Source organism: Amphiura filiformis, chromosome 2 (genome assembly GCF_039555335.1).
Source record: "Amphiura filiformis chromosome 2, Afil_fr2py, whole genome shotgun sequence".
Lineage (NCBI taxonomy): Eukaryota > Metazoa > Echinodermata > Ophiuroidea > Amphilepidida > Amphiuridae > Amphiura > Amphiura filiformis.
Genome location: NC_092629.1, coordinates 13953938 through 13979739, shown reverse-complemented (window position 1 = coordinate 13979739; position 25802 = coordinate 13953938). Strand labels below are relative to the sequence as shown.

Below are 25802 nucleotides of genomic sequence, written 5' to 3'. Positions count from 1 at the left end.
TTGTTTATTTCATGTTTCCCCGCTCCCCTTATTCAATGTTGAAGTGGTTGCGCTCAATATCTGCTCCAAGGGGGAAAGAGGTGCAGTGGATTATTAAAGCAATTATATAATGTGAGATATGAAACATATCATGTACTTTCAGCCTTACAAAAAATGTATATTCAATTCACAGGAATTTGATCTTCAAAACATCAACTGTCCCAATGTTTTTCGCACAAGATTGCAGATCTATCTTTTGAAAAATGTTTTTATTTCTAGACTATCGACCCATGTTTAGCCAGTCTATTCTCTAGTGGCTAGTACATGTAGGAAGATTTTCAACATTGGGGGCTGACGAAATGAACATTTGTTGAATAATCATTGTAGCCCCCCCCGTGTTGGAAAATTTCGCAAAAGGTTTGAGATGATGCATCATGTTGCAAAGGATTCTGGGAAGTGTAAGATATATTCTCTGGTCTACCATCAAGACAAAATTTGACAGCAATGTACATTACATGTATTGCAAAGCTAAATGGCTGGCCATTGTATGTTTTCATACAAAAGAAACACACAAATAGCATTGAGTATAGAGAATACAAGTCAATATTTGCCTGTGTTTCAAGGTAGTCCATTTACTAATATAGGCCAACCCATTGAACAACCCTTTGTAACTACTGAAGAATGGAGAGTTGTGTTCATAGCGATTTATATATCTTGAGATTTGAATATTTAGACTGTGAATACTTAGTGTTGTCCAAGGTAATTACTCCTATTCCAGAAGAATACAGCACTAATTTTTGGGGGATTAAAAAACAATATTACAGTTTTTCCAAATCTTCTTACTGGCAATGAAAGTCAAGATTTTAATATTTGGGCAATTTTTAGAAATATAAAAAACGGGCCAAAAACCTACTGTGACAATCAGGCAAGCTAATTATTACTGTCACTTGGTGGTATAGGGCCTACACCCGGGGGTATACATTCTATGTGTACCGAGCATTCTGTATTTTTTTAACCAGTTAACCTACAATCTAATTCAGCATTGTACGATTGTGAGAATATATTTTAGATAATTATCATACTGGTATCGATTATACAGGTATCAGAGTCCAGCACAGTGCCTGTGTGCTAGGGAAAAGTCTCAAGGTGTAAGGCACTAAGGCTCATGTGAACATCCCTTTATGATGGGCTTTGCATTTTGTATCAGTTTCTTAAAAGGTAGCTTAAGTTTGATACTACAGCCTTGCAGAAAAATAAAGTCAAGTAATTAGGCACGCTAGCAATAATAGAACTTTGGTTACATCAGTATCAATGTAGCTTACATGGCTTCTACCTTTAAAAGCATGTAAGCTACATTGATACCGATGCCACCAATAGAATGGAAAGATTTGCACCACTTTGTCCAATTTTTTTCTCATTTCTACACAAAATGCAAAAAAACACACAAAAACAATGCAATGGGTATAGTACCCCCTAAGTATTAGCCAAGAAAGTAATATCCCCACCTATTAGTAATTTTATGGAAAAGGGTTTTTTAATTAAATTTGCAAAAAAAATAAAAAGCGACCCAAGATTTGCATGTTTTTGGGTCATTCGCTTGTGGGCAAACAAACAATTTTTTTGGCATTAGAGAGATGAGTGTCTTGATTTTTGGCCCAGTATTTGAAGAGCTTTGTTGCAAAACCCCTTAACATCCACGTGAGCAATTTTGAGAACACGGCAAAAGCAGTTTTTGGCGGAATGCTCATCCTACCCAAGCATCCTGCCCAAAACTGCTTTTGTTGCAAACCCCCATATCAGTATTTTTTTAATGATTTTTTGATGTTTTCTAAAATATGCTCAAGTAGATGTAAGGGGTTTTGCAACAAAGCTCTTCATTTGAAATTGGTTTTACCAGATGGAAGTGGCAAAATAAAAACACCCTACTGAATCTGAAATCAATATACTTCCCCACCCCCCATATGTTGAGTAATCTCAAGAATTGTATGGATTATTTCATACAATATTTGTGATTCTAAGAATTTCTCATACATGTGTCTTAACAATTTCCCACAGTTTAGTTTGGAATTTCAGGAAAATATTAATATTTGAGTTGGGAGACCCAGTTATCAGAATCTCAAGACGGTAATAAGATTAACCTACAGCTTTTGTCACTGAAGCGGAATAAATTGTGCCGCATATTACAAAATATTATTGCCCATCTTGCCCCATTACAGCACATTAGCAAATTTTAGTTGCCATTCACCAGAGAACCATACACGTCTTTCTTTTCATATTGATCATATTGATACCATAGTCGATATTATTGAATGAGGAGGGCTAGCTTTTGTGAGTACAAAGAGGACTTGCCTTGTTGTGACTTTATGTATATTTGTAGTACGGTATATCAAAATCAATATTCATTAGCAGTGCTCAGTGGATGATTGGATTAGGTTTTATGGGGGAGGGGGATTATTAATATGGGGGTCCAAGGAGAACACCTCATGGTTGTGTGAGGACTCAGGAGTGCTTTTAATAAGGGAGCGATCGTTATTTATGGCAGGGGGGAATGGGTAAATTTAGGGGGGAACACAAATTTTTTTTGTGGTCTTGAGGGGGGAACCTGAAATTTTTAGTTGAACCAGGAGGGGGGATTGTTAAATTTTAAATGGAGAAAATTGGGAAAACAAGGGGGGAACGCGAAAATTTTGAGCGGACGCGAGGGGGGAACGTGAAATTTTTTGTCGATATTTTTGCCAAAACACCCATTCCCCCCCCTGCCGTAAATAACGATCGGTCCCTAAGTCTTATATGTGTGAAGTTGTTGGATATGGTGGAGGCCCCTAGAGAGCAGTGGCGGTGCCAGGTTAGCATGGGGGTAATTTCCCCAGTCAGAACTTTTGCCTCCCTGTAAATCCCCCAATAGATTTCCACTATTTGCGGCAATTTTGTGCAAAATTGGTTGATTTTCCCCCACACTGAAATTCACTTTGAAAAACAAAAATCCTGGCGCCTGCTAAATTTTTTTATTTCGTTTTTTATATAGCGCCTTTTTACCAGATCTGTGAGGATTCAAAGTGCTATAATTTTGCTGCCTTGGTGAATCATCACAATCAATGTGCAGCAGAACTTGACGCAAACCTATCTGCACTTAGATTGTAACATCCACCAATTTTCTGTGCAGTTCCCCGAATTCCATTGGATGAAGGAAGTTTTTGATAACCAAATAACTAATCAATGATTTTTGAAGCAGGAGGAAACCGGAGATCACGGAGAAAAAGCGAGAAGCATGTTGGGCATGGCCGGGGCTTGAAACCAGGACCTCAGTGGAAAATCCAAGAAAATGTCAGATAATGAATGATCAGCACTTTGGGTTTGTTGTGTATCCTGGGAGCAGTGTTCGAATTAAGGAAAAATAAATGGTTGTCCCACGGACAACCAGATTACAATTTCTGGTTGTCCGCCTAAGTTTTTGGTTGTCCGTAGGCATACAAAGGAGACTTTTGGCTACAGATTTATGGTTGTCCGGCGGACAACCGTATCAGTATTTTTGGTTGTCCGGCGACTTTTTTAGTTGTCCCGGACGAACGGACAACCAAAATTTCGAACGCTGCCTAGGAGATACTGAAGGGATGCTGCAGCCAAACAAAATTGTTTCGCTTGCCCAAGATTGTAATAGTTGGAAAAAGCTTGTAGCCACCTGCTCCGCAGCCGACTGATGATGATGATGATGATGTTATATGAATTTTTTTATTTATTATTTTTAAAGAAGAAAAAGGAGAGGGAGAATACAAGCTCAGTTGTTATGTGACACCACCAACACCATCTGCAGCTTCACTGAGAAGTAAATGCTGCCCTCAATATTTGGGTCTCTCAGGCTACATGTTCAAGATCATAGATGATGGCAGGATTGAGTTGGATGTTGTTTTGGCAGTACATTGTATATACTTGTACATTCAAACCCATCAAAACACACAAACAAACAATTTATCAAATGAATTAAATAAATAATATTAATAAACAACAATGTGAGAAATATAATGAAAGCAAAAATATATGATTTTGGTCAAAATTTGTTATTATTCTTCACAAAAATTATGACAAAACAACTGAAGAAGGACTTCTGGTTATTTTACACAGACATGAGGTAAAACAGAAAAATGAAAGAAAACTATTTTGAAGCTGCTTAACTGTGAAAACGGGGACTATTAAAAACCTTTAAAATATGTTTCAGTTAGCAGCCTGGACAACCGATTCTTTAGAAATGCTTAGTCGCGCTGAAAGTCGATCGATACATGTTAAAATCAGCACAATTCAGAGATACACCTTTTTGCTATGAAATTAATTTTCTCGGTCAAATATAAAGCAATATTTTTTTTTTCTTCAGTAATGTCAGTTAAAAACTTGGTGCTTGGATATACATTTTTTTACAAATCCTGGTGTTAAAATTAAGCATCAAATTGTATTTTTTAGTGTGATATTTTTGATTTTTATAGGCTTTGAGTTTGCCTGCGAGCTTTTTACGGTTTTGATTTTTTAGCGTCTCAAACTAATATAGTTTGGTAAAGAAAGATATTTCCCACATCTGTAAAGCACATCGGGTGGGTCTATATATTATAGTTTTGTTAGAATTTCCGTTTTTATAAATACCCTTTTTCCCTTCATACTCCGAAAATGTCTAACTCAGTACTTTTATCTCGAGAGCAACCAACAGAAATAGTCGATATTTCCTTTGTTGTTTATCCAGGTCAATTTTCCATTGAAAGCAAATTGCCCGACCAGCGATTTAGTAGCCCAAATCATCCCCAATTGAGTGTTCTGGTTAAACATGATCAGTAGGAGCGCTATAGGCCTGGGAATTTCTTTGCTATATTGAAGTTCTAGCAACACTGTAGCCAGAAAAATGGTCAGCCGGCAGTTAAAATAGTGAAATGAAAACGCAAATTCTGACAAAACTATGATATATCGCTCACGGTGATGTGCGTTAGAAAGTTGGGAAAAATCCTTCATTATCGAACTATCTTACTTTGAAAAGCTAAAAGGTTGATCCAAAAAAAGGCTCGCGGACAGAGTTTAAGCCTATCAAAATCGAAAATCTTACACTAAATGACTAAATTTCACGCCTAAGTTTAACACTAGAATTTGAAAAAAAATACAGTATCAAGCACTACAATTTTTCCTGACATTTACTGAAAAAATGAAAATGATTGCTTTTCATTTGGCCGAGAAAATTAATTTTACATCGAAAAGGTGTAACTAAAAATTTAGCTCATTTCAACACCAAATTCAATCGTTTGTATTGCCTCATTAAATGACTGAGTGAGCCTTGCCAAACAAAAGAATCGGTTGTGCAGGCTGCTAACTGGTTTTACTGTAATAAAATAAATGCATTAAGGCTGGAGGGAAGAAAAAAGAGGGAAGAGAAAGGGGAAAGAAAAAAGGGGAAGGGAGAAGAGAAAAAAGGGAAAGAAAGAGGGAAGAGAAAGGGAAAGAAGAAAAGAAAAAGAGGGAAGAAAAGGGGAAGGAGAGAGAAAGGGGAAGAAAGAGAGAAGAAGATCTATAGGTCTACTACTTTCATTGTGAAATTTGTACTCTGAAACACTGATATTTTCTAATATGCCAAAAACCAGCTCAGCCCCCTTGACCCCGCCTGGGCTTTGCCCCTGGACCCCACCGACTCCACCCGTTTAACGCTTCATGACAAGCGAGCTTTCTCTCGAACATAAATACTAAAACTTTTGATCAGAAATTGGGAAAATTTTCAATCTTGCCCCGGAAGGTCAGGTCAAGAAATGAATGAGGCAATAGATAAATAAATAAATAAAAAATAAATAAATAAGTCAATAAATAAGTAAGTAAATAAATAAATAAATAAATAAATAAATAAATAAATAAATAAATAAATAAATAAATAAATAAATAAATAAATAAATAAATAAATAAATAAATAAATCCTCTTGCTTGCAAAGCATCAAAACTCAAGACATATTCTTTGTCATTTTACACATTGCAACTGACGAGTGTGGATGGGTGAAACCATCCATACGAAACAAATTTGTATTACGATGTGGTAATTTCACTAATAATAATATAAATAAATAAATATATAAATATCATAAGATATGATTGAAGCGACGACAAATATGACAGCCCTCACAAGTGTTATATATGAGACTACCAACGGTGACCCACCAAATATATATCTGTCGAAGTTCAACAAAATTCAACTCCCACAAATATATTTCCGGTAAATACTTTTTTTCATTGGCTGATATCCACTTGAGATCGGTATCATCAAAGTAGTATTGCTCTCATTTCATGATTCATTGAGCAATCAATTTTGGCATTCGACGAAATATCGCGTCAAAAGATAAAAAGTCTCGTTCGAACTTGTGTAGGCCTACATTGCTAGGGCCTAAGTGTGTTTTAATGCCTGATTTACAAATTATAGAAATAAACAAGAATTTTTTTTTAAAGAACACGCAATGATAGGGTACCAACGCTCGTGGTTTTGGTTGTTCTGCATAGTTTATGAAGATATTCATTGCAAAGCGCTATGATTATATCCATTCCTACATGTTACTTATTTTGCCCTCTTAATTATTAATTATAATTATGAATTTGACTGAACGCATTACATCTTTATTCCGCCCAAAATAACATCGTTTATAGGTGCCCAAAAAGTCAAGAATTCGCTAGTGCGGAAAAGATGACAAAAATGGGTGAACCTCCGTGGCAAACGCATTTTATATCAATAACCAATGATTTACCACCCCAGACCCTCACATCCTCTGCCAGGGGCAGATGCATATGGGGGGACCTAGAACTGGGGCCAAACATTATTTATGTAAAACCGGGGTCAGAGGATGATTTAAGGAAGCCCCATCATGCACTGCAAGCGTGTTATCACTAGAGTTTCAACTGCCACTTTACTTTTCAAATCCCATTGAATTCTGGGCAAAAGATGTTGTTTAAGAATATTGTGCGTGTGCCATTATTACTTGGTCGATTTCAGAACAAAAGTGATGTATGCATAAAGGATGATTCACACCTTCTGTAGGTAACATAAAATGTGAAATCGGCTATCATTTTGAATGCGTTTTTATTGTAAATATATCAGTCCAAATTCAAATTTAACCATGCCCGTCAATGCAATATGCGAGCAGTGGTGTCATGTTCACTCACACAGCTGTGCTAACCGCAAGTAAACACAGTTGCGTGGTGCTTAAATCATCCTCTGAACCGGGGTGGAGGCATAAATCTGAATTTGGAGTTAGACTTTTTTCCTGCATCAGTCGATTTAAATAGAGCTACGTTAATATGGAAACATTCACTTGTACATTTAGGTTATGTTTGTAAGCCTAAATATCATAATTTTGCATAAAACATTACTTTATACCATCACTACAGCATTGGAATGATATTGCCTGCCAGGCATTTTCGTTTTCCTGGACGTCTTAATAGTCCCTTACTTTCATATCATATAAAAATGGGTACGCTTGTACCGCACTAATAAGGGGCACACCACTAAATCAATGCGCCATTTGTGTAACCCTAATGAGTTCGGTAAAATACAGAAACTATTTGAGGTATTTTGGGCTGGTCTTTAGACTTATTAATCAGAAAGAGTGGCGAATTATAGCTTAAATAAAAGTGGAAAGCCTATACATAAATTCGTCGCATTTTTACAAAAAAAGTCGCATTTTATAATTATTGAGAAAATAGGTCCATGAATTAAAAAATGGCAGAATCGGGTTTGCAGTCTTGAGAGCATGTCAAAATCATTGGGGATTTTTGAAATCATCGTTCAATCGAGCGATATTCAGGTGACCTCGAGCCTTTCATATAAATCAATGGTATCTCGCTATCAGTTGAGCGATATTTAATCCGATCCAACTCATATTTTATTCGTTGTCGTATATATTTTGGCGTCACAAAAAAGTATTCAAGCTTCGAATATTCGCCTCGAATATTCACTATGAACCGACCCTTACAATAGAAAAATACAGCACTATTTTTTTGGTGATTAAAAAATATCCTGTTTTGCCAAATGAAACATAGCCCAATCCAAATCCTTTAGTAAGAACAACAGTGGCAATAAAAGTCAAATTTTAATTTTTGGCCAATTTTGTGGTGTTTGTTTAATACTTTGTCAATCAAGTCTGTACAATACATCTAGTCTAATTTTAGCTTATTAAATTGTACTATAAATTTGGAAAATTTTACCCCAAAATGCTGTAAGTAACTTTGTTCATAAAATTATCAAAATAATTTTACAAATATTTTCATGTTGTGTAACATCTATGTGAACCTTGCTTCGCAGACATCCACAATTTCAAATTGAAAATAGCCGAGTACAAGTTTGATATTATATACTTGTATGGCCACATGTTTTTTCCACCCAAGCGAGACCAGCATGAAAAAAAAAGTTACAGAATCTGAAACTGAAAAAAAAAGTTAATTATAATGCTTAAGAAACCCTCTTAACTATGCTGCACAAGTCCCTGTTGACACTAGTTAGTTAACCTCCTATGCATCTGTAAGGGATTGGGATTGTCTTAACGATACAGGATGGTCCCTTGTCGTTACCCCCAGGCAGTCAAGGCTGTCAACCCCCTGCCTGGGAAGTCATGACAAAAACCCCATTACCGAAAGCGTTGACCTCACTTTGTGATGTGTAGTCTAACTTGAATGATGCGATTACTGCGTTTCAAATTTTTACTACAAAAAAATTATGTGAAAAATTATGCGAGACTGATTTTAGTGATTAGTGATAAACACTCAAATGGATTTTGGAAATTGCTGATGAACTTAAACAAATTTTTAACATGTTCAAGGGAGATCTTGGTGAAGTGGTTTAGTACTCCTGGTGCACCTGCATAGGTGCTGGGTTCGATCCCCTGTGGTGGCCACTTACTGGGGTATTACTTTGATAAGAAATCTGAAAGTTATTGGTATCATCAATTGCTTTTGCCCTCCCCGTGGCTTGGTACATTGGACTATTCCATTTGAAATCCATACACCCCCTGTGGAAGACAGGACCTTAACAACGAATGTGAATTTCAAATACGGTTACCTGAATATATGACTCCATTTGAAATCTGCACCCCTTGTGTGGGTGATTAAGGTCATGTCTTTCATAGGGGATGTATGGATTTCAACTGGAATATCCCATTGGAGGGACAAAATAACTGAAAGGCAATTATCTTAACGCCCCTTCAGATTTATCATTTTGGATGCATTCTTCCCCTACATGAAATTAGGGTTAGGGTTAGGATTAGCTTACACAAAATAATTATGTGAAGGATCGATAAATTGTCGCCTATTCCCATACACATGAAAACATCAGAGGGTAATTGAAATTGATGTTGCTTGGCCTTATGATGGGAAGCAAAGATTTTTTTCCGCAGGACTAGCATATGTTATTTTAGCCTTCCATATCAACCAGTTCTCCAAATGACGTCATATAACATGGCATTGTTTTTAGATGGTATTTATAGATCAACAAGTTTACCATCCTGACATACTTTGGTATCTTGATTTTATTGGGCTATTCCGATTGAAATCCACACTACCCCTGTGGAAGATTTAGCTTAAGTCTTCCACAGAGGGAGTATGAGTTCAGAATACAAGAGACAATTAGGAGACTTCCATTTGAAATACTAACTCTAGTTGTGGAAGATATAAGTAAAGCTGTAACACAGAGGGAGTATGGGTTTCAAAATGATTAACCCTGACTAATTACATTTGAAAAACATACTTGTATGTAGAAGATATTTCCAAAATCTTCAGGGGTAGTGTGGATTTAAACTGGACTGGAATAGCCCAATTTTTGCCCAAGCTCCAAACTCTTAATTCCAGAACTCCCACAGCAAATGCAAAAATGTTTTTATAAATTATATTAACAGTAAACCATTTTTTGTTTAGTAAAAATGTTTTAATAATATATTTTATAAAAGGAGCATTTTGTGATCCACAGCCTCATTCCCTACTTCTCTAAAAAAAGGTTGAAAGTAGGCCATATACAATTGGAAACCTCTTGCTAGTTAATTATATGCTACATAATATTTGTGTGCAAAAAAATTGTTGCAGATTCATTCACTGGGTATATACTGAAGACTTTCATTACCATACCTGTCAGGTGCTTTGTTCTTGAGTTAAACCATAGACTCTGAAGAAGTTCCAATACAAGAAGTTGTCCATTCATTTGAAATGTATCATTTTACACAACAATTCCAGTTAGATGATAGCAATGGGCTAGTATAATTATAGCAATGGCTATTCCAGTCAAAAGCCACACACCCTATGGTAGACATGTTCTCTCTACTGTCTATGCTTTAATCTCCCACACAACGGGGTGTATATTTCAATTTGAGTCGCACATTCAGGTAACCCCTTTTGAAATTCACACTCCTTGTGTGAGAGATTAAGGTCATGTCTTTCACAGGGGGTGTATGCATTTCAACTAGAATAGCTATATTGGAAAACAAAACAACTTGCTTTTCTATTTATTTCATGTGTGGAATATGATATGACTGACAGGAAATTATATGGAGGCAATGTTAGCTAATATTAACAGCCAAAAGCTACAAAACTACGGGGGCTTGGACAGTTTTACTTTTGTATGTATATTGGGCAGAAGACAGGTGTGAAGATTTATGTATAAAAAATATATCCAATAATTTAAAAAAATCAGAAAAAAACATGCAAAAATACCAAACATGAATATGAAATTAAAAAAAGTAGTGTAAAAACTTTCAGCGGAAACTGATGAAGGAAAAAATTACTATGCACAGATCCACCGTCATTGATCCACCCTTTATTTGAATCATCCAATCATAAACCCATTAGTTTTATTTTGAAATCTGCCTCTCGGGGTACTGATCCCAATCAGTCTAGTCCTTCAAGAATGACCCACGGCTATGTGGAGGGGGGGCTCGGTGAAGCCGAGCATGTTCGGCAAAGCCGAACAACGAGGCCGAAGGCCGAGTAGCGAGGCCGAAGGCCGATTTGCCTCAACATGCTCAATACTAGTATATAGTTTTAAACTTCTCAAGCCAAGAGTCATTCTTGAAGGACTAAATCAGTCAAGCACTATGCCAAAAATAACTCTTTGAAAAATTAATCAGGACTCACTGTATTATAACTTTGACTGATGGCAAATATTAAAATGAGGGAAACAACCTACCTCTGACAAATGCTTTGAAGTAACAAACTTTCTGCTAAAATATGATGTGTTAGACAATTGCTGTCACAAAATGCATTGAATTAATCAACATTTCAGGTAAAAATACAACATGCTAGCTAATTGCTGTCATGAAATTTGAAATCAGGGACTGTCTTTTGGAATTAAAAAGCTCTTCTGGAGCCTTTAGGCCCTTCACAATTGATTCTTATTTTCCTGTTTCATGGTTGGAAACAAGGGATGAGGTGACTTTTAATTATTAATTATCTATTATTTTCTTTCTTTTAAAACAAGTGGTCGCAACCTACATCAACCTGTTTTGACAAGGAACATGCATTTAATTATTTTACAACTATGTTTGATTTTATACATAAGTAATGGTACAGTTATGTTCTTTGTTTATTCATCATTATAGTTGATCAAAGTCAGTAAATGGGAGTCATTAAAAGTTATTTTAAAAGAGAAAATCCAAAATATAAATAAAATAATTAAGGGCTCATATTGAAATTCCCTTACACAGGAAGGTGTGCGCCATCCTGCAGCTTTCCTGTGCTAGCATTCCTTTGTTAAAATCCTGGGTAGGGTGTATCACTGATGCATATAATCCATCCGTTTTATGACCGAGCTTTCCTGAGGCGCGCTTAGCGAGGGGAATCCTGCCTTCTTTCTGTGTGAAAACGTGGTAGGGTATTTCAATATGAGCCCTAAATATTTTGCAATTCTCTACTTTGGATGCGGGCCGGAATCAGAGCATTTACGATAGAATGTAAGGAGAGAATGGTCAACTAAGGAGAGCTAAAAATCACTCTCCTATATCAGATTTAAGGAGAGCATTAGAGAGTGATTGCTATTGCTCTCTTCAAAAGGCAGTCCCTGTGAAACCTAAATACTGAATTGGCATTATTCGTTCATTGGGTCGACAAGTGACGGATTTTCCTGGATCCGGATTGAGAACCGATCTCAAATGTATGTCCTTCATTAGTTTCTGTTGAAAGTTTTAAAACCAACTTTTGTTTGTTTGAAGCACTGAAACTATTTTAGGACATACGGGCATGGGCAACGTTGGAAGAAAATCCCTGAAGTGTTATAGAAGTTTGGTTGATTTTTGTTTCTGTTCATAGAGGAAGGGGGTGTTTCTAGGACATCTACTTTAACCCCATGAGAACTACCGGCTGATTGGCCATAATGGATATTGTGTCAAATTTTGAACCAATCAAGGAGGGTATCATTAAGATCATCTGCAAATGCAAGTTTGACCATATATTAAAGCCAAGTCATTTCAAGTTATCAACCAATCAGAAATGCTGTTAGATGACCAGTAGTGTTCAGGGGGTTAATATACAAGAAGACGGAGCACAGCTGATGCAAACACTGATCTGTCAACTCCAGGCGAGAAAAAAATATGCGAAAACAAAGTACCCGTCTGTGCCTGAGATATGACCAAGTACCCCCTTAGTGTTACCACAAGTGTACAGACCACACAGTACAGCAAGCCACCTCAAGATGGCGGCAGATGATGCCCAAATAGGCCAATTTGCATAGGGCAATTTGGTCAAATGCTCTGCCCCCCAACTCCTTTGCCTAATAAACTAAATGAATTGGTTCTTTGGAAACTCTTGGAGAAAAGTAATCTCCATTTTAAATGAAATGCAGCGCTGGAAAGTCAGAAGTTTTAATTCAACTTTTTAACAAAACACAGCAACTTTTTTTATAGACAAGGGGGGGGGGGGGCAGGTCATTTGAATGTCACCCAATTGGGTGGGTAAGAAGCCTAACTTGGCAACTCTGAGTCCCCCAAACATATCAGGTGTCCAAGATAAGCCCCTTATAAACTACCGTTTGTCACCATGGGATATGACCGACTTTCCTATTGTTAGTTAGCAGGGTGAACAACCGCAGAATAGGCTTAGATATCAGTAGTTTGGCAGGGTCGGGCTGCGGTCGGGTGTGTCAATGTGCAGCATTGGGGCCTTCCAGCAATCACATGGTACAACAGTGCTGAGCAAGACATACATGGTATGTTGTAGTCCTGCTGTGTGGAAGGCAGGACCAAGTTTTCTTGTTTTTGTTGAGTGGTAGCTTTAAAATAGAAAGGCATAAACTTTTATAACATTTAGGAACTGGGTTCTGGTGGCAACACAGGACTTTGTATGTTCCACATGTAGTCCTACTAGATGGGATTAATTTGGAGAGCTAATTTGTGCTAACTGCAGGTGGGCTAAGAATTATAAAAAATGTAGATTTGCTGTAAATATCAGTGGAACTCTTTCTTTCAGGCATGGCATATTTTAAAAGAAAAGGTGGAAAGTTGTGTTCAGATGTGCTGGACTTGTTGTTGTAGGCCTATGTTGTGGTTCTGTGAGCTGGGTAAGCTGAGGAAAAATGAGGCAATGGGGGCGGGCATTTGCCCCACCCCATATTTTTCTTTCCCCAGGTGCTCCCCCATTAAAACCCCCAAATTACTTAAAATTTACACTTTTTGCTGCAACTTTGCACAAAATTGGTTGATTTGCCCACCCCCCAAAAAAAACCTTTTCCCCCGAAAAAACAATCCTGGTGCCACCACTGACTACCGATAACTTGTGCACAGCAGTGCACCCACATGCCACAGTATTTTAAAAACCTGGCCAGTAACATACAGCATTGTGGCTTTGGATGGACTGTTGCAGAAAAGGTAAATTTGTGTCTACTCATGTAGGACTAGGTATGTTGATGAAGGGGGTTTTGCGACTGAAAAAAATGAAAGAGCACCAATGGGTTAGAATGAGTGGTTTGTGATTAAGAGTTCGTTCAGGGGGAAACTTGAAAGTTTTGTGTGACAACAAATCTCAGATGTGTGTAATACAACAGTAGCAGTGTGTTGTATTTATTCCAATTGTTGGTAGAGTTCAGCACAAGTAGCTGGCTGGGAGTAAACAGTTTTGCAAAGTTTTTGTTTGGAAAATACTATATTGGTCAGTGTGGATGACTGTGTTGGGATGATAAACTCCAAGTGATTGTCAATATTATATGATTGCTTGCTTGATGGTACTACCTACCCCTGCATGGGATATACATACAGCGCTACTTTTGCCAAGAGGAAAATCTGCAGTCTGGTATGTGAACCATTCTACTTAACTTATTTGGCTTTTGTATAAGTTGTGTTTATTGGTAAGCTTAAATAATGGAGTTGCTGATTTGATCTTGTTGGAGTGTTTGTTGGCGGGTCGAGGTTGTAACATATTTGCTATGTGATGTCAGATGGTTAAGGAAGATACCGGAAACTTAAAGGGACATTGAGAGATTTCCTGTTAACACTTGTTTTTTTATGACCAGTGCTTCACAAGTTGGATAATTTTGTACGATTCGTATATGGAAAAAATTATTTTCGTTCTTGTCCTGCGCCTCAATTTCTGGAACTTATCAGATTTGTTGTTTCGTTATCAAAACTTCCTTCACCCAATGGAATTTGGGGAGCTGCAGAAAATGGGTGGATGTTACAATCTAAGTGCGGATAGGTTTGCGCCAGGTTTGGCTGCAACCAGCCTAGTTGATGCGATCTGATTGGGATGATTCACCACACAGCGAAATTACAGCGCTTTGAATCCTCTGGAAAAAGCGCTATATAAATTCCGAAATTTATTTATCTTATTTTATTATTTATTTATTTTATAAATTTATTGTAAGAAATTTTTAGATTTGTCAAAAAATGAAGACTTTGGAATGCTTAATAGAAATAGGAAGTTTGTAGAGAACAAGGATCACTTCTAAGTCGTTTTGTGATACTGGAATTTATAAGTCATTATCTCACATTTGAAAAAAGAAACTATAAAAATCCATTTGATGAGTAACATCAGATGTCTTTTAATAGAAATATAATGGTAGAAATAATTTTTAAGTGTAAAAAGGGTTCCCCCTTTCATTGAGCACTGTTAGAAAAGACCAAAAACTACTAATAATACTATTACTAATTTTACTTCGAAAAAAAAAATCCTCCCTCCCTCATCAACCAAAACATTAATTTTATGGGTTTGGTAACTGTTTTCATGGTTATATTTTTTCAAACAATGGACAAGTATGAATTTTGAGCTGAGACTAAAGTGCATGCACTACTCCTGATAGTGCTATTTGTTGTAATATAATGTGCTTGCAATCAAAAGGAAACAAGGTTTCTGAATTCGACTACTTTGATCAAAGCTGACTTACACTTAGGGCAGAAAATAAAGGTTAATAGAATTACTTTGAGTAATTGCCTTATTATAATGATAGTGAAATAATATAGCAGCATTTGTATTCCTGAAGGTTCAGAATTCGGAACACCAGTCACAAAACTTGTGTGATAGTTTACAAGAGTTCTGTAGAACGGCAAGAATTCTTTAAAATGCACATGCAGCGTTCCTAATTTTCTCGGTGTAAATCCAAAAATGCATTGACAAACCATACCATGTTTCGTAGGTCTATGGACAAACTGATATTTTCATATGATTTTCTGGTCTTATTGATAGAGTCGTGACCTTTGACCTCTGCAATCTGTTGTTTTGGGTAAAACAGAATTGGACCATCTGTAAAGTGAATCAGTACCAATATCTGATCCATGCAGGTCACATCTTTCTATTGAAGTACAAATCTTTTTCAGTTCCATAAATTGGTATTTTCACAAACTGACTGTCCTTGAGACTAATTGGATGGGGAAGGGGTTCATAGTGGAAAAAGAGAACTGGGAAGAGTAGCTGCTATCCCTGCCTATTGCATCTTTCAGTTATAACCCTTTCCTCGGATGGACATGGATTCAATTTCGAAAATGGACAGGTCCCCAAGGCCCGTCAACTTTGTGGGTGGGGCTGTGGGACATCTTCAAATGGTGAGTCCACCCCTACCACAAAATTTTTTCCCAAGTCACAGTCCATCGACGTCCAAGTATTGGTGGGTCCCTGACTAATGGGGAGTCTCGGTGGGGGGGTCCTGGCCACATACCCCGTGGAATTTCCATGGTATGAATATGATAAAGGCCTTCTTTGAAGGGGAAAGAATTCCAAACTTGATGAAAGGCTTGTCATGTTGCACTCCTTTAGATTTGATTGGCAGGGAGTATATGTACATGTATCAGAGAAGATATCTTACACTTCCCATAATGCATTTCTCCCATTTCATTTTCTGTACTGACATGGGTTGATAGTCCCAAAAAGTACCTCAATGAACAGAAATCATCTAGCTAGATCTCATGATTTCATGACCCATGCTTGACCAGTCTATTCTCAACATGAAAACAAAGGAAATCTGTACAAAGTAATAGGAGTGTCATTGGCTGTAATGTTGAGGTAATGCAACATGTTGCAAAGGATTCTGGGAAGGATATGATATCTTCTGAGCTCCCAGGAGATGCGCTAGTTTAATTTGATGCCTCACAAAATTGGCAAAATTACACTTCTAAATTGTTTTTTTGTTTTCCAGTTGGTCCACTTAACCCAATTCTGGTTCCCCTTCTCGCCCCTTCCCCACAAAGGATTTCACCTTTTGTTTCTTTGGCACACATCAATGCCCACACATAGGGGTTAAGAAAATGATTTAATGTTGATATAATGTATTTGCCCTGACCTTAAGTTAGACATGCTCAGTTGATCAGTAAAAACTGGTGTGATTTGCTGCTGAGTGAGGTGGCAGAAAAGCATTTAAAAAAGTGGAATTTGAATGAATTTTAAGACAAAATTGTTTACAAGATGATTTGTTTGTCTATTTTCATGATTACCCATTTCAGCTTTTCTAGTGATCATATTGCTCATCCCCATTGGACTAATTCGAATTCACACCCCTGTAAATGATTCAAGAAAAGTCTTCCACAGGGGGAATATGTTTTTCAAAATGGAATGGACTACCTAGGGTCAACTATTTTGAAATCCATACCCCCTTGTATATGGCTATCTATAGATATCTTCCACAACTGGAGAAAGCATTTCAAATGAAGTTTTCCAATTGTCTATTCTATTGGAAACCCATACTCCCTCTGTGGAATATCACATTGCTGCGGTTAATTGTTTCATCATTTTCAATTTTGCCGGGTTTGTAGTTGGGATAAGCTGACAAACAGGGAACATATGAAGAAGTCGAGAACCCGAAAAAAAAGACGAAAGATAAAAAATAAGTCGAGAGGAAGTACTGGAACTGGAAGTCAGTAAAATTTTCAAGAACATATTTTCATTAAATCTGAAAATTAAATATAGTATTGTTATGCTTTTATTGTTCACAGATTTGTTGATTTTTGGGACTTGGATTTTTGTAACTTTGGATCAGGATTTGTAAATACGCAGGAAAGGAATACCCTGTTGCATATTGGGTAAGTAACTTTAAATGCATTGATTTCACTCTTGGAAATTTAAGGAATTGCGAGTCATAAGGCAATTCCTGACTGTGAGTCCACTGACAACCGGGGTCCACACAATTCCACTGAAGGCTGTAATGCTTGAGTTTCGTGATGCCTGATGACATCAACTTTTGTCCTTACAGGGGGATTGTGCCCCTGCTTACGCTGCGGCGCAACCACTGACTGCAATATGAAAACTTACCTCGATAATATATTTTACTGAAGAGGAATCTAGTAAAATCCTGCACTTTCACACCCTGCCCCCCCACTGCCACCCCCACTGCCACCCCCACTGCCACCCCCACTGCCACCCCCACACCCCCACACACATAGCATAGGCAATCACAGTCACTTTGTGATTACATTGCACCTAAAGGAATTTTAGATGATGATTGTCACCTAAATCCCTCCATTCATCCATAGCACCACCAAACATGGCCAGAGGGTAGCAGACGCTAATATTTCATTTCAACATGGCTATCTATAAACAGGAATTTGTCTAATTGGGACGACTTGAGTTCATTTTGTTTGACAGTTTCCACATAATGTTTATGAAAATATGACCCATGTCGTGATATTTGTACCTGACATTTTGGAATGTCCATTTCAGTTTTGGGTAAAGATTCTCAATTTAATGATAACACGTTGATGTTTTTGCCAATAGACCTTTTCCGGAGGGCTTGTTAGAAAACACTGATCATTTCCGGCCATCAAATTATATTCAACCAATTAATTTCTGGCGGTTTGAACACGTCTACGACCACGTCCCAGTAGAAACTGCATGAAATATGCAGCGGTCAATGCGGCGCATGGTTGGTGTGAATAATCATACCACGCCACACGCTCTCGAATGCACTGTCGCCATTTTTCGCTATTGTGTGATTGGTTGTTGGGATATTAAATGGCAGAGGTATCTTTTTTAGTCCGCTTATGTGACAATAACGATGTATGGGATTTGTAGCATTACGCACAGGGCTCTTCCCTGTCTGGACTCACTTCTTTGATCTGGTTCCAGTTCCTCGCGCCCAGGAGCTGGTGGGTGTGCAAAGAGCACACGGCTGCGGAGGTTAGGACTATTGGATTTTGTAATGTCAGAGAGAGGCTGTCATGGTTCCCTATGCACTGAACAAGTGTTAACATAAGGCTCAACATTGGCTTCAATATTGAACATATAAGTAGCATCCAGATATGAAGACTGAAGAATCTCTTTCATCACTTTGAATGTTATTGGTTTCCCATGTTCAACATGTCCCATGATGCACTGCTTTGTCACTCTGAACAAAAGGTGAAAGCCTCTTGGCAAGCATAACATTATGTCCGTTAGTGACTCAAGTTTGATTTTCTCAAATATCTACACCTTCGTCTAAACGAAGCTTACACAATTGCTTCAAACTTCAAGCCAAATGTGATGCCAAATACCAAAAAAGTTCACATGACTTCATACCAGATCGCAATGCATCGTGGGATCACACACCACTATCCACAGGTTATATAGAGGTCACAAGCCATGGTATGGGGGCAGCAGGAACCTGTGCATTAACTGGTCAGCCGGATATACCTGTGCAACAGGAAGTGTCTAGTTTACCCCCTTATCGGTCAATTGAATGTGACAGACAATTGGCAATCATGGATTAAATATTGAGTCTAGATTGGCAACAGGTGATGATCAAGTATTGGATATATTGTGCAATACATTTTACCATGGATTAAGTCACTTTCATTCTGATCAGTGACAGTGGTGGCACCACACGGGAAGGGTTAATGGGGGGAATGCCCCAGTCAGAACTCTTTCCCCAAGATGCCTTCCTAATAAAAAGCAAAATTACAAAATTTCCACTTTTTTAATGCAATTTTGCGCATTATTATGTTTTGATGGATCCAAGTGTGTAAAAATATTGGATCCAAAACATAATAATGATAAAATTTGATGCTTTACGCCCAAATTTATTGTTCGCTATGAGTTTTAAAATATTGGACTCGACTAACGCCTGGCCCAATATTTTAAAACTCATAGCTCGACTCAATAAATATGGGCTCAATCGATCCAATTTTATATCAAAATTGTTGATTTTTTGCCCTCTCTGAAATTAACTTTGCTCCCCATGCCCCTTTCTCCGAAAAAATTTCTGGTGCAGCCCTTACCCCCCGGTCCTGACTCTTTGATAGACTATGCCATAGTCGATTTTTGGTTAAATTAGCTAAAAATATTCCTCCTACACATGTTTCTTTTGATCACTTTTTGAATAATATTCCTTCTCCCCAGAATTCACTTTTTCTTACACCAACGGACACGAATGAAGTTATCAAAACATGTGCTTCTCTTAGATCTGGTGCAAGTCCTGGATATGATGAAATTAGACCTGATATTGTAAAACATGTTAAACATCTGATTGCTTCTCCGTTGGTTCACATATTTAATTTGTCTATTTCTAATGGAATTTTTCCAGATGAGCTTAAGCACGCTAAAGTTGTTCCTATTTTTAAAGCTGGCGACTCCCATTTATGTAACAATTATCGCCCAATTTCAATCCTTCCTGTGTTTTCAAAAATATTTGAGCGTATTATTCACAAGAGACTTTATAATTTTCTTACATTTTATTCATTACTTCATCAAAGTCAATTTGGTTTTAGGACAAATTACTCATCCTACATGGCTGTTTTAGAGGCCTACAATATGATAGTTTCTAACCTTGATAAAGGTCACCATACTTTGGTATATTCCTGGACCTCTCCAAGGCTTTCGACACGATCAATCATGATATTCTCATTGAGAAACTTCACCATTATGGAGTACGTGGAAAGGCTTTGGAGTGGTTCAGGAGCTATCTTACCAACAGAAAACAATTTGTTGTGTTTAATAATTGTAAATCTTCTTTAAGTACAGTTCAATGTGGTGTTCCCCAAGGTTCTGTATTGGGTCCCCTTCTTTTATTATTTTCCTTAATGATATTGTTTATTCTTCAAAGATTTGTCCTTTTTATTTATGCAGATGATACAAATGCTATTATGTCCAATCCGAACCTTGATGAACTTATTTGTTCTGTTAATAATCAATTAACTAATATTTCTGTATGGTTCAAAGCCAATAAGTTGTCCCTTAATGTTCAAAAAACGAATTATATTATGTTTAAAAACCGTCATAGCAATCGCACATACCACAATACTCATATATTTATAGATGGCAATGAACTTATTAAAGTAACTCGTACTAAATTTTTGGGTGTTATTCTTGATGAATCTCTGACATGGTATGATCATACCTCTTATGTTACCAATATTGTTTCAAGATATAGTGGAATATTATTTCGTCTAAAGCACATTCTTTCGTGTGATACGTTATTTACCTTGTACAATACATTAGTTCTACCTCATCTACACTACTGTAATATAATTTGGGCAGATCCTAACAATTGTAATTTGAATTCTATCTATGTGAAACAAAAGAGAATTATCAGGTTATGTACCAATTCTAGCTGGCTGGCCCATACATCACCTTTATTTGGACAGTTAAATACTTTGAATATTTTTGATATTCATAAACTTATCAAAGCTTTATTTATGTATAATTTCAGTATTAACAACATGCCTTGTAATTTTGCCAATTATTTTGTTAAAAATATGGCCATCCACACTTATTCAACACGCTCATCCAATTTGTTTCAGCCCTACAATATTCAATTATGATTTGGCCAGAAATACCATTAGAAGGCAGGGCCCATTGCTCTGGAATTCTATCCCCGATGATATCAAAATCGCCTTGTCTCCTAATTCATTCAAACGCAGCTATAAAGATTATCTGATTTGTTTATACTCATAAATTTATTGCTTCATAAATGCCCTGTATCATAACATTCTATTTTGTACTGTATAAAGTTAATGCATTTTTTTTTTTTCAATCGACTTTTGTTTATATGCTATTGCCATTGCCAACGTCATTGTCTGTCTGCACTAGTCCTGTCAGTCTGCCGTTTTTCACCCCGTCCTTGTCTGTTGTCTGTAGGCGTCTTTTGGTGTTCTTTTTTTTTTTGCACCGAGGGCAATCATGTCTTACGAGCTTTGCTCTTGTGATTGTCCTACCATCCTTTTCTTGAATATTTTGTTATTGTATATAATATGATGGTGAAATAAACTTGAACTTGAACTTTGAACTTTTGATAAATAAAAATGTTATTAATCATGATGAACGCATTCAGTTGAACTCGAAATTATACTGATATTTAGTAGGCCTACATCAAAATACTAGTATAAAATGGTTATGAAAAAGTTTAGGCTATATAATTATATTTGTGACAGTAAAAGTAAAGTATAGGCCCTACGTAGGCTTATATTATTTAATGCAACATATCATAATGGCATAATTATAATGACACTTCAATACTGAACAATTCTAATTTTAGAATCTGCCAGTTTATTATCCGAAAAACCGACTATGGACTTTCACTTTTAAGCAGAACTTTACCCCGGGACTCACACACTGTCAATCATACTTGTTTATCAATAAAATAAACCACAAGACTAAGCATGGTGGTAACAATCTGGCGCTAGATGCATACGTTCATCCACCAGCACAAAAGCTACCGCATTCCCTAGATAGTTGTGTACCATGTATAGTTATAATGGTACCAGTACGCGTCGGGAGGATTTAAACAATAACGAGATCTGGGCGACCAATCACAAGCCAGATTCATTTTTAAAGATGCATTACATCATCACCAATTCTTATTCAATGGGTGCGTCTTGTAAAGAATTCACGTAATTTGATTGGTTTTGGTGTATAATATCTCACAATAGTTGATAGTGATATTAGTCAGGGCGCTACCGCCGCCACGCAACGGCGGCACGCTTGTTGCTCCTCAATGATCGCGCGATAATGCGTTCGCGTAATACACGTGCGAGAACTAAGAACGCGATTCAGCGGCTTAGATGTTCGTGATGGTTTCGTTCATTTAAAACAACAGGGATGTCCTCACAAAAGTAACTTTATTTCTTTCTGAAAAAAGGCAGTTTTTCTCGCAAAAATTACATTAAAACTGAATAAGAATGAGAATAAAAGATAGATTTTGTCTTTTTCCTATCAATATCGTGTCATAATGGATGGGCTGGCCAATATTTTTTATCGTAGTGGATACCGGCTGCGCCGGCATCCACTACTCAAAATATTGGCCAGCCCATCCATCATGACACGATATTGGATAGGCAAAAGACAAAATCCTATCATTTATTCTCTAATTTTAGTTAGGCCAGAAATTGGCCTAACTCTCAAGGCAAAGTCAGTAGTCCACTTGGGAAGCTAACAAACAGAGGGCGACGGTGACTGAAAAGATCAGTTGTGAAAATCTATCAATTGTGCACTCATTAATTAAATCAGAGTTTTAAGCTTAAATGTAATAGCCAGAGTAGTGCACAATTGGCAAGTGGACTACGGAGAAGTCTAACTCTTTGATGGGACATCATTTCAGAAATGAGTTGTGTGAGTGGTTGGTGCCAGGCGGGTATGGGGTAATTCCCCTATTCTTGGGTTGCCCCCATTCCCCCAGTCTCCACACACCCCTACACAGTCAAAATAAGAAATAGTGTAATTGTACACTTTTAGGCCAAAATGTCCAATTGAGACAACCGCAGACAAAATTCCTGGTATAACCAATGGATTTGTAGTGAAGGTGTGGGATGAGGTTGGGTTGGGAGAACATTAAAAGATTACCTGGTGAAGCTGATGGGGGAAAATGGTTTTGGAAATCGCATAACACTGTTGGCCCTGTGTACAGACGAGTCATCCTTGGTGCACGTTAAAATGTCAGAGATGTTCATTAAGGAGAAGGTGGACTATCCCCTGTTTCATACCTCTACCCTTCCTGCTGTTATATGAACCCTAATGGCAGTAAGCCTCACAAGAGCCCCCTGAGTTGGGTTCAATACTGAGAAGTTTCAAAGAGGCTTTTATAATAATTTTTATGATTTTAGGAGGGATAAGCTTTGGTTAAAAGATAATAAAAACCAGGGACAATTTTAGAGCAGACATGACACATTTTTTACCCAGATGGAGAAGGGTTCAGACACAGGAAATTTTTATTGGACACTCCACTGGACACTCCACTCCAAAAATGATGGTGTAAAACTATAACCCTGCCCAGTAACAACACTGTGACCCCAAATGATATCACTTCCAGTGTCAAAGTTCAATCAATGATCATTCTATGCACATACATGCATATTGAGGTCAAAGAACTGGGCCTCAGCTGATTGGCTTGTTCCTGACAATCAAAATGCTCCATAGAGAACGGCAAATAATGTTCCAACTTTTTAATTTATGAGAACATGATCCTTAACATGAATTTGGTAGATTAAATGTTTTATGTTTCTTACCTGACATAAAATGGAATTCCTGGTGGACTGAAATAGCATTCTGAATGATACACTGATGACCCGTTATCGTAGCTAGACTTGCATCAAGTTACTCTCCCAATAGATGCAGTTGGTAGATTAGGCCCCCAAAAAAATGTTTGTTTGTCCACGTCCGACCGACCGTGTACCCTGGTTCCGACCGTGTCTTTTTTTGGGGGATTTTTTTTTTTTTTTTGGAAATTTATTTTTTGTTTTGGAAATTTTTTTTAAAATTATTTTTTTATTTATTTTTTTGGCATCGATGGGACATCGTATAAAACAGTGGTTAGTATAAATTTAAAGAAAGAAAATGTAAAGAAAATGAACAGTATATAACATGCAGAACCATCTCAAGAGTTAAACCAGTAAAGTGCTGTGTGTTTTGACTTATTTACCAGTCTTCAAATTGTCAGTTTCAAGTGCAATATCTGTAAAAAAAAAAAAAAATCCGACCTACCGACCCAACTGTTTCATAAGCCTCTATGGACAAACAAACAATTTTTTTTTTACCTTATTGTGCAACATTTTTATTCAGGAAAGTTCATTGCTGGGCTACTGTAAAAGTTGGAATTTTGTGTGTGATTAATTTTGCATGATTCGCCAATTTTGAACGATTTCCCTTTGTTTTTAAATTTGCAATTTGGGGTTTATTTATATTTAACTAGACACAAAAAGAATATATTTGTGCCTTGTTATTTTTATGGTAGCAGCTTGGAAGGTGAAAAGCACAAAAATAAAACATGTTTTAAGTTTTTAAATATTTTATCTTAAGGCTAGTACTAGTATACAAATATTGAATGCCTGACTGTTCAATGGTAAAATTTTATAGCACAATGACTTTTTCGAAAAATTAAAAAGAAATCTTAATTTTGATGAATTGCAGATAGCCTGGTACAAGTAGATCTATATATTTTATTTTCATGCATCAGAAGCAAAATATGCATAGCACCCTCTATTGTTGATAGGATGTATTAATCAGGCTGTTATAAAACTATATACATTGCATTTAAAGGGCAGGCCATACATGATAGCAGTGTTTTGTGTGTAACCATCATCAGTATTACAAGATGAAGCAGACAGGACAGAAAGGGCATTTTGTCTAATTTAAACTTTCTAATGAAACAAAATGGTAAAATTTTAAAAAATTGCGCAAAAATTTCCACTTTTAGAGTAGATGGCAGCATTTTACAAAAAGATTCATTTTGTAAAATGCTCCCCAAAAACCAGTGGTTGGGGGAGCATGGTTGAATGTTTTTGTAAAATGCTGCCATCTACTGTAAAAGTGGAAATTTTCGCACAATTAATTTTTCGCATTTGGCCAATTTTGAACTGTTTCCCTTGTTTTTAAATTTGCCATTCTAAGTTTCCTGACATTGACATCAACACAAAATGAACATATTCGTGCGTTGTTAATTTTGGCGGTAGCAGCTTGGAACGAGAAAAGTGTAAAAATAAATGTAGCGTGAAAATTTCCACTTTTCCAGCAGATCGATTGTAGAGGAGAATCTTGTTTGACATGTACCAGTTTCTTCAATTTTCTTGGCTGATTTGTAAGAAGTAGGTTGTTTCAAGCCTGGTTTACCATTTAGCTTTGTTTTCATTCATTAGATCCCATTTTCCGGCATACCCATGTAACACATTGAGCAGAAGAACTGAAAATTACTTATGTTATTCACTGAATGAAGAACCCACCGTGGCCACCAAGCCGGGAGGTGGGCGGGGGTCAAATTTTTAAAATCATTCAACTGACCCGCTATTGTCAGGACTTTACCAGGACAAATGTGTGGATGCAGTTTTACTGCTAAAGTGAGGACAAAAGTGGCCTGAAACCAGGACAAAGGAAGATGCTCATTACAATTTCGTTAATTTTGTCCCAGTATTTCGAGCCGGGGAGGGGGACTTGCCTTCCATGTCAGCGCCACCCCCAGTCTGTATGCATCT

The 25802-nt window shown here is 37.1% G+C and overlaps 1 protein-coding gene across 3 annotated transcripts in view; it reads left to right on the top strand.

Annotated features, from left to right (window-relative positions):
* The window catches only part of LOC140145914 (vitamin D3 receptor B-like), a 495422-nt gene that overhangs the window by 23752 nt on the left and 445868 nt on the right, over positions 1 to 25802 (top strand). For 2 of the 3 annotated variants that reach the window (XM_072167634.1, XM_072167633.1), the window contains exon 2: positions 17367 to 17453. The gene's annotated coding sequence lies outside the window, so the exon portion shown is untranslated. Of the gene's footprint in view, positions 1 to 14050; positions 14239 to 17366; positions 17454 to 25802 lie in introns of those variants that run through there. The other variant, XM_072167635.1, reaches the window with a different exon arrangement.